Raw genomic sequence first — 12,133 nt, forward strand, 5'->3', positions numbered from 1 at the left:
CAAAAAAAAAAAAAAAAAAAAAGAAAAGAAAAGAAAAGAAAACTGAGGCTGTGCACAATGGCTCACACCTGTAATTCCAGCATTTTGGGAGGCCAGGGCGGGCAGATCACCTGAGGTCAAGAGTTTGAGACCAGGCTGACCAACATGGTGAAACCCCATCTCTACTAAAAATTCAAAAATTACCTGAGTGTAGAGGCAGACACCTGTAATTCCAGCTACTTGGGAGGCTGAGGCAGGGGAATCGCTTGAAACCAGGAGGCAGAAGTTGCAGTGAGTCGAGATCGCACCATTGCACTCTAGCCCGGGCAACAGAGCGAGACTCCATCTCAAAAAAAAAAAAAAAGAAAAAAGAAAAGAAAAAGAAAGGAAAGAAAAGAAAACTGAAGCTCATGGTGGTTAAGTTGCCTTCTCAAAGTCACATGGTTAATATATGGTAGAGTTGGCATTTAAACCCAGATTAGCCAGACTCTAAACACTGTACTTATAATCCTAATGCCACACATTTTCTTCCCAAATCCTGTACCAATTGCCCATGACTGTGATAATGGTTGTACAGATCTGTGAGTATACTAAAAACCACTAAAGTGTGCCCTTTAAATAATTGTAAGGTATGTGAATTATATCTTAATAAAGCTGTTTCAAACAACCATTATCAAAAAATAGTAAAATCAGCTACAGGGTCCTGGGGTTTTACTCACACACAGACTCAGACTAGACTAAAAAGGAAAGCTGAATCCATTTCAGATAGAAAAATAAATATTTTAAAAACAAAGATTTAGAACCTGTATATAAATATGATACATGCTAAAGTTGGACCTAAATAATGAATAAAGTGTAGATCAAGAAATATCTGTGAGGCCAGGCACGTTGGCACAGGTCTATAATCCCAGCACTTTGGGAGGCCAAGGTGGGTGAATCTCTTGAGCTCAGGAGTTCAAGACCAGCCTGGGAACATGGTTAAACCACATCTCTACAAAAATTACAAGAATTAGCTGGGTGTGGTGGTACCTGCCTGCTGTCCCAGCTACTTAGCAGGCTGAAGTGGGAGGACCACTTGAGCCCAGGAGGTCAAGGCTGCAGTGAGCTGTGATTGTGCTAGTGCACTCCAGCCTGGACAGAGCCAAGAACCCATCTCAAGAAAAGAAAAGGCGGGGGGGGGGGGGGGGGGGAAAAAAAAAAGAAACATCTGTGGGCAATGTTGATGTCACAGTAATCCCCTTATCATCAAGTCCAATATTTTGGCAAGAGAGAGGTAACAACATGATCATATTGTTACTCACTTTTAGCAAGGGAACAGCACAAAATGTGGGCAATAGCATGTTTTTTGAAAAATGTAATGAAGTTCATGGTCTTCTGTACAGTCTCAGGGGGTATAAATGAGTGCAGCCTCTCTAGAGAGCAACTTAGCAACTCAATGATGTTATCCATTAGCCCAGCAATCCTACTAATAAAAATCTACATTAAAAAAAATCATGTTGGCCGGGCGCGGTGGCTCAAGCCTGTAATCCCAGCACTTTGGGAGGCCGAGGCGGGTGGATCACGAGGTCAAGAGATCGAGACCATCCTGGTCAACATGGTGAAACCCCGTCTCTACTAAAAATACAAAAAATTAGCTGGGCATGCTGGTGCATGCCTGTTATCCCAGCTACTCAGGAGGCTGAGGCAGGAGAATTGCCTGAACCCAGGAGGTGGAGGTTGCGGTGAGCCGAGATCGCGCCATTGCACTCCAGCATGGGTAACATGAGTGAAACTCCGTCTCAAAAAAAAAAAAAAAAAATCATGTTGTGCATCCAGATTTAGTGACACGTATGGTCTAACAACATGCTAAGTGACAGGAGAAGCAAAAACAAAAATAATGCAAACTATAATACAGTCAGACAATATTGTAACAACAGCTGATGTTTATTAAGTTCCAAGAGTTATTTTTATGTGTTATCTCACTTAATACTTACAGCAACCCTAGAAGTTAGGTAAGAATGTTATCACTATCTTCAAGATGAGGAAACTGAAACCCAGAGCAGTAACTTACTTCAGGTCACATTGCAGCAAGTAACAAGCCAGGATGTGAACCAGGGTAGTCTCAACACTGCCACTTAGCGTAACTACAAACGTTATACCACAAAAGAATAAGTGCTTGGAAATATACTCACAATATATGAAGATAGAAAAAAGCCAGATCACAAAATAAGCACCATGTGATCCTTCTCGGTTTAATGCTTTTAAAAAGAGAGTGATGGAAATGATCTGCCCTCAAGTTTAGCAATAGGTACTGCTGGTGTTACAGTTGATAACTGTCTTCTTTATACTTTTTTATTTTCCAAATTTTCTACTGCAGGATGAATTTTTTAAATGAGCTTCTTTAAAAAAAAAAAATAAGTGAAAAGATGATTGTAATTTGAAACACTGCAAAAAAGAACAAGTAACAAAAACCATGGAAGCAGCAGTTAAATCTACTACTGGGGTTGCTGATCCATTCCAGGGAAGTGGTAGCTGCCAACCCGGCAGTGGCCAGGAAGAAGTATACGAAACAGTGACAGGGGCTACACAGGCATCAACTAGCATCCTGAGGAGTCCAGAGGGGAGGGCGAGGAGCACGGTACATAGTTCTGAGGTAATGGCAGTATCAAGGGAAGGTCTGGCTGGTTTGTTTTGAACTTGAAGGAGATTTGATCAGTGCTACAATCGAACTAGAAACAGTCAAGGATGGAGAGATGGATAATGAGAGGGAGGTCTCAGAAGATAAGGGCTGAGCATTAGAAAACGGGAAAACTTCATGTGAAAAAGCAGAGAAGGAAGAAAAGAACTCATACAGTAATCTCTGAGATGCAGACAGAAGAAACTGACAGAATTTAATTTGGTACCCTCAAGCTTCTATAAGGAAAAAAAAAATGGTGTCATCTTCCAAACAAAAAAGGTGATTCTGGGTGTGGTGGCTCATGACTATAATCCCAACACATTGGGAGACCAAGGCAGGAAGACTGCCTAAACCCAGTAGTTTGAGACCAGTCATGGCAAGACCCCATCTGTACTCAAAATTTTTAAAAAGTTAGCTAGGCATGGGCCACACTCCTATAGTCCCAGCTACTCAGGAGGCTAGGGTGAGAAGACCACTTGAGCCTGGGAGGTCAAGGCTGTAGTGAGCCATGATCACACCACTGTACTCTAGCCTGGGTGACAGAGCAAGATCCTGTCTCAAAAAAATAAAACAAAAACTAAAGTAAAAGCATGGGATCAGGTACAGGGTGAGAGCCAGGGTTAGTGGGAAAAGTGCTAGAAAGCAATTGGATTCACCTTTGGCCAGAGCTAGCAGAAACCATCGTCTAATCATCACATGACCACAAATTCTCCTCTACACAATTCACATTACAGACATAAATAAGAGTACTGCAAAAAGTTGGAAAAATCATTTCCTCTTCACAGTTAACATGTACAGAAGCTACACCACTCAGAACTGAAGAACCCATGGTATGCCTGGAGACTATTACCCTATCAGTAATGTCAAGGATAACAACTACTACCACAATCCATGAAGCTGACATAGTAAGTGCCATTACTTTTAGGAGATGAGATGCACAGGCAAAAGAAGCACCAGCCTTCACACATAAATTCCTAATTTTTCAATAAAAACATCTCTTCTGTATGCTCTTCAAATCTGGAGTTTCACTGATTCAGTTTCTCTAGACAATCAACCGCCCATTTTTTGCCAAAATGAGGGAGGGGTACTGAATTACTATGGTAGGGTCAGTGCTGTAGCTTAGCCACAACTGTGACCATGTGTGTAATTTTAAATTTCCTAAGCAGCTTCATGAAAAAACTAAAGAGACAGCCAAAAATAATTTTAATACATCTTATTTAATCCAATGAACACAAGATGTTATTTAATATATAATATAAAAATTAAGATATTTTACATCTTTTTTTCCAAATACAGTATTACTTTAAAGTTACAGCACATCTTAATTCTGACTAGCCACATTTCAAGTACTCAATAGCCACATGTAGCCTACTGGTTGCCATATTACACAGAACAGGTCTAAGTGATACTGTGGTAACAACCCCAAAATTTCAATGGCTTAGCACAACGGAAGTTTACTTCTGCCTCATGTAATATGGCCAACATCGGCAAGCGGGGGCTATTTCCAGTTATTCAAAGAGCTAGGCTGACCACCTTGTTCCTGTATCAAATCAATCACATGACCAGGGATATACTAGGCAAGAAAGAGACCAGAGCAGCTTCATGGGCTTTTCACTATGCCAACTCAGAAGTAACACAACTTCCCTCAAAGTCCACTGGCCAGCTTCGGTCACCTGATCCCACCTAACTTCAAGGAGAAAAGGAATTAAATGTTCCCATCAGCCTGGGTCTAAAGAAGACCTAGATGTGGACAAGCACTAAGAAGTCACTGCCATAGGCAGGCACCTGGCCATGTTGGCAGGTGTGAGTTACAGGATCTCAGCCCTAGATTCCAGGGTATTGCTATTTTCCATTTAAAGATTTTTAAACCAGTGTTCAGCCTGAACTCTCATCTCCAGTTACAAATAAAACGAGTACCCGCAAATCTCCAGCCTTGAGAGAGGTAAACACTGATTTGCTTCTTACATGTCCCTCTACAAGCCAAATAACAAGTCTTCATTGGAATGAACAGTGGGCACATTTGAAGATACAGATGGTGCACAGGGCCTATAGCGTTAAGGGTTGAAGTGGACATAGCAGTCAAGCCCTGCTCAACTTGAAAATGACCAACCAGACCTCTCTTCTAGGACAGAGCCTTGCTCACACGGGGGGCGGGGAGGGGGAACCCTGCTGAGAATTAAAACAAAATTGAACAGAAAAAGGTTATCCAGAAGCTAAGGAAAGAGGAGCCCCACATAAAAGTATGAGACAGTAATAAAAACAGGAGATTTCAAAGGCAATCCGTCTTTCATAATGGAAAACAATTCTGTGAAGTTACAAGTGCTATCCCAAGTCACTATGTCTTCTTCCAAACATTCAGGAAAACGAATTTCCAATAAAACTGACCCATGGCAAAGTTGTCAGATCCAAATCTCATAGAACTTATAAGAAAATGGGGAAGGGGCCAGGCACAGTGACTCACGCTTGTAATCCTAGCACTCGAAGGCCAAGGCGGGTGGATTACCTGAGGTCAAGAGTTCAAGACCAGCCTGGCCAACATTGTAAAACCTTTTCGCTACCAAAAATACAAAAATTAGCCAGGTGTGGTGGCAGGCGCCTGTAATCCCAGCTTCTTGGGAGGCTGGGGCAGGAGAATCGCTTGAACCCAGGAGGCAGAGGTTGCAGTGAGCCAAGATTGCGCTACTGCACTCTAGCCTGGGAAAGAGAGCAAAAACTTCGTTTCAAAAAAAAAAAAAAGAAAATGGGGAAGGAATAGGGAACAAAACAACAGCCTCACAGACAAATCATGCTAGAAGGCCAAAAACACAAAAGAGATTAAAATTATAACCTACTATTAATATTTCAAAATGAGCTAAAAACATTAAATTATATAAATAAAATAAAAAATTAGAAATAAAAAAATAAAAAATTTATTTGAGAAATAAAACCAAAGGAACACAAGAATGAATAAACAAAATGGCTAATGCCTTATGAGAAACTGACGGTAAGAAGGAAGATAATTCTAAAAATCAAAAAAGAAATGACGAAATAAAAGGATTCTAAAGAAAGTAACAAAAATTGTTCCGATTTTTTATATAATAGGAATCCCTGGAGAAGACAAAAGCAAAACAACAGGCAATACTAAAAACTGTAATCCAAGAAATTTTTGCCAAGATTAAGAAAAAAGAGCTGCATGTGGCGGTGCCTGTACTCTCAGCATTGTGGAAGCTGAGGGGAGAGGATCACCTGAGCCCAGGAATTAGAGGCCAGCCAGGACAACACTGCAGGACACCAGAAAAAAGTTAGAGACTATGTATTTAAGGCACATATTGCATACTGGAGAATACTGAGCCAAAATAATCCACACCAAAATACAGTAAAATTGCAAGATTTTTAATGAAAAAATAAATTTGAGCATCTAGGCAAAAACATCAAGTAACTCATAAGGAAAAAACTACATTAACAACAGACTTTCCAAAAGCAACATATTATGCCAGAAAATAAAATATTCAAGGAAGGAAAATGAAAGTCAAGAATTTTATGGCCAATAGAACTAACTTTCAAGTATAAACATTACACATACTATCAACATATAAAAACTCAGAGAATATTGTTCCCAGGAGCCCTTCTAGAGAAATCTACTAGAAAATGAGTTTCAGAGAACCAGTGTAGGTAGAGGATACTGACATAGGACTAGAGGTGAGCACAAGATAGTTACCTGTAGACTACACAGGGACGACGAGGAAGAGGGTACAAGGGCGCATAACGAGTGTGTGCTCCAATGGCGACATGACCTGGTGATATATGGAATACAACTGTACAGGGAAGCGGGGGAATGGAGAGTGCATGCAAAGAATGGTTTTGACTGGTTTCAACCCATGGTGGGTATATTAGTATTGTTGTTGTGTAACTGTCTAAGACATAATGTGTGACAAAATAAATGAGTAATTATCAAATATTCTACCATACTTATGTCCTTGAAAATCAGGATTCCCAGGATAGTACCTCCTAGCACTAACCACTGAAAAGACTTAGAGATGAAGAACATCCCTACAGCAGTCCTGGCTGTGGTTTTCAAATATCATTTCCCACTGAAAAAAATCCAAGGCTTCTTGGAGGTATTCCAGCTGTGAAGCAGAAATTGTAAAAGATGTTCCTGGAATGTCTCATTTTATAAGGGAGTGAGGGGACTAATGAAAGACTATTTGAGTCACTTCAGAAGAACTCAGGAGTCTACCAGAAGGGGCTCCCCTTGGCAAAAAATGAACAATTTGAACTTCAACAAGTGTAAGAATTACAATGGACTGAACCCCAATAAATGAGTTCATAACAATTCAAAAAACAAAAAGGAAAGAAAATCATCTTCAGAGAAGATAGGAAACCAATTCATTATTTTAAAAATTGTTACAATTCCAACTATATGACATTTCTGGAAACAGCAAAACTGTGAAGACAGTAAAAAGATCAGCAGTTGCCAAGGGTTAAGAGGAAACAGGCAGAGAGCACGGAGAATTTATAGAGCAGCGAAACTATTCTGTATGATATCATAATGGTGAATAGCCATCACTCTGCACTTAATATGCGGTATGATAATGTACAACACCAAGAGTGAACCCTAATGAAACCTACAGACTTTGGGTAATAAGGACATGTCAACACAGATTCTTCAATTGGAAAAAAATGTGCCACTCTAGTGGGGGATGCTGACAGTGGGGCAGGCTATGTATGTGTGGATGGGGGGGATATGGGAACTCTTCGTGCTTCTTCAATGTTGCTGTGAACCTGAAACTGCTCTAAGAAATATTCTATTTTTAAAAACTGCTAAGTAAAAGGAGAGAATCAAACATGTATCTTGTCTTTCCTATTCCCTGGAAAACTAAAAGGCATACAGCTCTTTAGGAATATGCTGGTAATCCCATTCCTAGGTACTTCACTGGTGAAATGTAACCTATGTGCAAGCAAGAAATCTATAGATGAATATATAGAGCAGCTCTGTTCACCATTGCCAAAAACTGGAAACAACACAAAAGTCCTTCTAAAGGTGAACGAATAAAAAGCTGGCACATCCATCCAATGAAATGATAATCAACCTCAGAAAAGGATAACACTCTTGACACATGCAACAACGTGGATGACCCACAAAAGGCATAATGCTGGTTGGCGGTATATTAGGGCACCTGGGGGCTAGTCATGGTGGCACCCACAGGGAAGGAGGAGGGAATGCATGAAGAGGAGCAAGGCTCTGGCACTACCATGGACTGCAGGCTGCCTAGTTCTTTTTCTCCCCTAGACTCTTCACTGCCTGAGGAATTTCCAGTTTTTACTGCTGCAGCAGCTGCTACCCCAGTTCCTTCTGTTGTCCTAACCAGGAGCCCCCAGCATGGAAATGCAGCTCCCCGTCTCCCTTCAGCAGTCTGAGTGTAACCTTGTTAGTGCTCTGGGAGCTGGTGGTGCAGAAGAGCTGGCAGTGACCCAGGAGTCTGGTCTAGTCCACCACAAAGAATTCACCATGACCTGCCAAGTGAAGTGTTTCATTGAGATTAGGTGTGGCCTCCCACCTGGATGGTCTTCAGAACCACAGCCCAGGCTGCACCTGGGATTCTCTACGAAATTCAGTGGGAGAGAAGATTCTGTCCCTTCACAGTTGCTCCCTGGGCGCCCTGGGTGCCCTGGACCCTTCCTGCTGCCATGTCCTCAGTGAGCACTCTGAGGAGCAGGCCTTCCACATCAGCTACCTGAATATTGAGGAGCTGAGCCTGGGTGGACTCGGCCAATGTGTGGTCTTGAAGTTTCTCCCCACAAACTGCTTACTAGTTACAAGGGGGAAAACAGTAATTATAGAGAGAAGTAACTGGACAACGCCTTGACCATGTGATCAAAATTAACATGACCAATAACAGGTAGGACCTAGTATTCTGAGTCTGATACCCTGAGAGGGTCGCATCGTCATTTATGCAGACTTCTGGCCAGAGATGTACCACCTGAATCTAACAATGAGAAAATACTAACCCCAAAATAATAACTGGCCTGGTGTTCTTCAAAAATGTTAATGTCATGAAAGACAACAGGTAGCTAAGGAACTGCTTCAGAGTAAAGGAGATTAGAGAGGCAGGACAACCAAATGCAATATGTGATACCAGATTGAATCCTCCCACTGGAGGGGAAAAATGCTTATTAAAAAAAAAAAAAAACAACCCTCAGCTGGGACAACTGACAAACGTAGAATATAGACTGCAGACTGAAGTGCCATCTCAATGTTAAACTTCCTGAATTTCATAACTGAAGTATGATTACATAGTAGAATATCCATGTCCTTAGAAAATAGAAACTGAAATAGTAAGGGTAAAGGGGCATAATATATACAACCTCACTCTCAAAAATGTGTGTGTGTGTGTGTGTGTGTGTGTGTGTGTGTGTGTGTGTGTACAAGTAGGAGAGAAGAAAGAAGCAGAGAATTATAATACAAATATGGGGAAATGTTAAAAATTGGTGAACATGGGTATAAGAAGTATAGGCATTCACAATGGTATTCCTGTATCTTTTCTAAGTACGAAATGATTACAAAATAATAAAAATAAAAACATAAATGAATTAAATTCATATATTTGTTTGTTTGTTTTTGTTTTGAGACAGAGTTTTGCTCTGTTGCCCAGGCTGGAGTGCAATGGCACGATCTCAGCTCACTGCAACCTCCACCTCCCAGGTTCAAGCGATTCTCCTGTCTCAGCCTCCTAAGCAGCTGGGATTGCAGGCGTGTGCCACCACACTCGGCTAAATTTGTATTTTTAGTAGAGATGAGGTTTCTCCATGTTGGTCAGGCTGGTCTCAAATTCCCAACCTCAGGTGATCCGCCTGCCTTTGCCTCCCAAAGTGCTGGGATTACAGGCGTTAGCCACCGCACCCAGCCTAAATTCATATACTGAAGTTCTAACCCCCAGTACCTCAGACCATAAATTTGTAAACAGGGTCTTTACAGAGGTAATTAAGTTAAAGTGAGTTTATCAGGGTGGGCCCTAATCCAATATGACTAGCGTCCTTGTAAAAAGGAGACATCTGGATATGACACCACAGACATGGGGAGAGACAGGGATGAAACTGCCATCTGAAAACCCAAGGAACACGCTTGAGGCTACCAGGAGTTAGGAAGGAGGCGAGAAGCAGATCCTTCCCTGGTCCTTCTAAAAATACACTTCCAAAAGACACCCGTATTTTGGATACCTCGATTTTGGAAGTTTAGCCTCTACAACTGGGAGACAATAAATTTCTGCTATTCTAAACTCAAAACAAACAAAAAACATGATAAGTTTTATAGCATAAAAACACCTACAAACATGAAGCTAAAGTAAATTCTAAACTTTTTATAGATATGAGACATACTTGACCAAATAAAGGTGTTTAAAAACACAAATACTTGGGTTATCACTGGTGCTCACAAAATAAAGATTAAGGAAATCATCAGACACCAACCTTGCACTACACTTGATCTTAGCCAAAAGGCCGAGAAGCAATCCAACCTTGCACTATAAAGAAAACCACGTGTGGCCAGCCGCGGTGGCTGATACCTGTAATCCCAACACTTTGGGAGGCAAAGGTGGGCGGATCACTTGAGGTCAGGAGTTCGAGATCAGCCTGGCAAACAATGGTGAAACCCTGTCTCTGTAAAAAACATAAAAATTAGCCAGAGTAATCAGGCAAGAAAAAGAAATAAAGGGTATTCAAATAGGAAAGGAGGAAGTCAAATTGTCTCTATTTGCAGACGACATGATTGTATATTTAGAAGACCCCATAGTCTCAGCCCAAAATCTCCTCAAACTGATACGCAACTTCAGCAAAGTCTCAGGATACAAAATCAATGCGCAAAAATCACAAGCATTCCTATACACCAATAACAGACTTAAAGAGAGCCAAATGAAGAACGAATTGCCATTCACAATTGCTACAAAGAGAATAAAATACCTAGGAATACAGCTAACAAGGAACGTAAAGGACCTCTTCAAGGAGAACTACAAACCAATGCTCAACGAAATAAGAGAGGACACATACAGATGGAGAAACATTCCACGTTCATGGTGAGGAAGAATCAATATTGTGAAAATGGCCATACTGCCCAAAGTAATTTACAGATTCAACACTATCCCCCATCAAGCCACCAATGACCTTCCTCACAGAACTGGGAAAAAACACCTTAAACTTCATAGGGAACCAAAAGAGAGTCCGCATACCCAAGTCAATTCTAAGCAAAAAGAACAAAGCGGGAGCCATCACACTACTGGACTTCAAACTATACTACAAGGCTACAGTAATCAAAACAGCATGGTACTGGTACCAAAACAGAGATATAGACCAATGGAACAGAACAGAGGCCTCGGAGGCAACACAACATATCTACAACCATCCGATCTTTGACAAACCTGACAAAAACAAGCAATGGGGAAAGGATTCCCTGTTTAATAAATGTTGTTGGGAAAACTGGCTAGCCATGTGCAGAAAGAAGAAACTGGACCCCTTCCTGACACCTTACACTAAAATTAACTCCAGATGGATTAAAGACTTAAACATAAGACCTAACACCATAAAAACCCTAGAAGAAAATCTAGGCAAAACCATTCAGGACATAGGCGTAGGTAAGGACTTCATGACCAAAACACCAAAAGCATTGGCAACAAAAGCCAAAATAGACAAATGGGACCTAATCAAACTCCACAGCTTCTGCACGGCAAAAGAAACAGTCATTAGAGTGAATCGGCAGCCAACAGAATGGGAAAAAATTTTTGCAGTTTACCCATCTGACAAAGGGCTGATATCCAGAATTTACAAAGAATTAAAACAAATTTACAAGAAAAAAAACAAAAAAGCCCATTCAAAAGTGGGCAAAGGATGAACAGACACTTTACAAAAGAAGACATACAAGAGGCCAACAAACATATGAAAAAATGCTCATCATCACTGGTCATCAGAGAAATGCAAATCAAAACTACACTGAGATACCATCTCACACCAGTTAGAATGGCGATCGTTAAAAAATCTGGAGACAACAGATGCTGGAAAGGATGTGGAGAAATAGGAATACTTTTACACTGTTGGTGGGAGTGTAAATTAGTTAAACCATTGGGGAAGACAGGGTGGCAATTCCTCAAGGACCTAGACATAGAAATTCCATTTGACCCAGCAATCCCATTAATGGGTATATATCCAAAGGATTATAAATCGTTCTACTATAAGGACACATGCACACAAATGTTCATTGCAGCACAGTTTACAAAAGCAAAAACCTGAAACTGACACAAATTCCCATCGATGACAGATTGGACAGGGAAAATGTGGCACATATACACCATGGAATATTATGCAGCCATCAAAAACGATGAGTTTGTGTCCTTTGTAGGGACATGGATGAACCTGGAAACCAACATTCTCAGCAAACTGACACAAGAGCAGAAAATCAAACACCGAATGTTCTCACTCACAGGTGGGTGTTGAACAGTGAGAACACATGGACACAGGGAGAGGAGCACTACA

General features: G+C 41.0%; 1 protein-coding gene and 1 pseudogene across 3 annotated transcripts in view; both read right to left on the reverse strand.

Annotated features, from left to right (window-relative positions):
* BMPR1A (bone morphogenetic protein receptor type 1A) overlaps positions 1 to 12,133 on the reverse strand; it is a 174,058-nt gene that overhangs the window by 107,830 nt on the left and 54,095 nt on the right. The gene's annotated exons all lie outside the window — the stretch shown is intronic.
* On the reverse strand, positions 9,959 to 10,123 carry LOC116544038 (annotated as a pseudogene).

This window comes from Sapajus apella, unplaced genomic scaffold (assembly GCF_009761245.1).
Source record: "Sapajus apella isolate SASKATOON/1434 unplaced genomic scaffold, GSC_monkey_1.0 scaffold203, whole genome shotgun sequence".
Classification (NCBI taxonomy): domain Eukaryota; kingdom Metazoa; phylum Chordata; class Mammalia; order Primates; family Cebidae; genus Sapajus; species Sapajus apella.